This window comes from Etheostoma cragini, chromosome 19, assembly GCF_013103735.1.
Source record: "Etheostoma cragini isolate CJK2018 chromosome 19, CSU_Ecrag_1.0, whole genome shotgun sequence".
Classification (NCBI taxonomy): Eukaryota; Metazoa; Chordata; class Actinopteri; order Perciformes; family Percidae; genus Etheostoma; species Etheostoma cragini.
In genome coordinates, this window is record NC_048425.1 from 11479739 (window position 1) to 11482172 (window position 2434).

Sequence of the window (2434 nt, forward strand, 5' to 3'; positions counted from 1 at the left end):
GTGTGTGTGTGTGTGCACCATTGAGACAGAAGCCTGAGGGCATGCTCATCAACACAGAGACACATATTTGCATAATGAAATTCCCTCTATCGCACCGCCGCAGAGGACAATATATACAACACCCTTAACAAACCCTTTAAACACCTAGGTGAATACAACAAAAGTACACACACACACACACACACACACACACAAACACATTAGACCTTTGATTGTACCATGTTAGTCTTTGAAACTTTGTTTACTGTCGGTACCATTGCTCATGTTGTGTTCTCTTCTGCAACAATAACTACAGTGCAATCCTGCTCTGCACAATAGCCATCGTGATGTGTGGGTGTGTTTGCTTTTTTCATAAAGCACACAGAAAAGAAATCAGGAGCACATCCAACCTTTCATGGCTGGAAAAAAAAAGAAATCTTTGACCAGGTCCCTCTCACCTGGTCTAACAGTTGTAGAATTTGCTCATGAATGAGCATCATGTGAACGCCCCAGCCATGTCTGTGCGTGTGTGTGTGTGTTTGAGTGATAAAATGAAAATCTGTGCTTTGGTGCACCACGGTACTATCAGTGTATCTGTCAGGCGAGATGATAAAGGCAACCGGGGACCTTCACCTGTGCACGCCTGGCAGACAGGAAATCTCCCATCACCACTGTTCTATGCCTGCCTGCCTGCATGTAATGTGGTACACGCCTCAACTGCAGAGTGAGGAAGAGAGAGCAAGGGGGAAGGGGCGGTCGAGGCGCTGGTGCTGGTGGGCAGTAACAGGTCGATAGGCGAGGGGAGGTGAAGGCACAGAAGGAGGCCGAGTGACGAAGGAAAAAAGGAGAAGGACAGAGAGAAATCAGTTGTTTTGGCCACAAATATTTTCTTCTTCAAAAGGACACTGGCAGCTGTTGCGTGTAATGGTGAGGGGTGAGGAGGGAGGGGGGAAGGAAAAGAGAGAATGGGGTAGACGGAGATGCCGTGAAAGCACTGGGGAGGAAAGCATCATTTAGCTATTATGGAGTGAACCTAAAGGGAGTAGGATTGTGTATGTGTGTGTGTGTGTGTAGGGGAGGGGGTGTGGGCTGTTGGATCTATACAGAGACCACCTGTTTCATTAGAGGAAAAAACCAAAACATAGATCGAGCATGTCGTCAAACAAGGACAGAAGCAGCAGAGGATTTCACAGGTCTTAAGGTTGTTATTCCTCTCTGTGCTTATAGACAGCATTCAACTGCTGCTGGCAGCAGCGCTGCTGATTCAGGCCTTCCATGCAAAATCACCTGAAATTTTCCAACCCCATAATACAAAAAAAAGCGCTCTCCTCTTGCATAGACTCTTAAAGCCAGGTTTCTGTCACCTCCAACTGTCTCCACAATCGCTCATTTTGCACGGCAATAACAAGGTCTCAATGCATCAACACAGGAACCACTATTAGGCTGCGTTCAAGCATGAGCCCTGCGTGGAAAAATGCAACCCCCTTATTTATTTAAACGAGGCCCCTGGGTTCACACAGCAGGGGGGCTAACGCCAATGTACACGATGGTAGCACACATTCCTGGTGGATGACCTTGTCATGTGAACAGAGTATTTCTACTTTTTAAATGGTTGTCATCATAATGACAGATAAAATGGTTGTCTATGTTTCTCAAAAACAATACAAACAGCTGAGTAATGTTGGCAAGTGATAAGCCTTCAAACTCCTAAATCTCTTACACAAACGTCCTGAACCAGATTATATCATCTTGCTGGTAACCGAAACAAGCACCGTACAACGCATTCACAATCAAACACATGGCTTATTGCACTCTGAATGACCACTTGCCTTGGTTAACATTTAGGATACAATCATTTTATACTTCTCTAATGTCAAAAAAACTCAGATCTGACAATGAGAAAACAGATAATACTGAAAAGGAAGTGGATGATTACAGCTAGGGGTATTAGAATGAAGGTGTTCAAGATTTAGTTGTTCTATTGTTGGGTTGTGAGGTGATTTTGGCGTAGTAGACCCCTAACCCCCTTCTTAGACCCCTAACATACTATTTCCCAATGACTTCAAAAGAAACTAAAAACAATGACTTCAACTATTAATTCTAATGAAAATAAAGCTATCATAAAGCAGTATCACTATATTTTTTACATGTCAGTCAGCAGGAAGTCAGCTGGCTCAGAAGAACTCTACTATGCCATAAGTTTAAAAAAGCAGAAGTGAAGTCAAGAACTCATTTTTAAGATGCATGTGCCTGTATGTATGTGTCACCCGACAACGCATGCTGGATGTGTAAAATGTATGCCTGTGTGTGCCTTGCATGTAAAATGCTCAGGGAACTACATCTGTGTGCATAATGTGTCTAGTAGCATGTACGAGCATGTGCTCACTTCACCCCCACCTGTTTAGTACGTGGACAAGTGCTGCAGACATACAGTATTAATGTAATTACGTAAGTA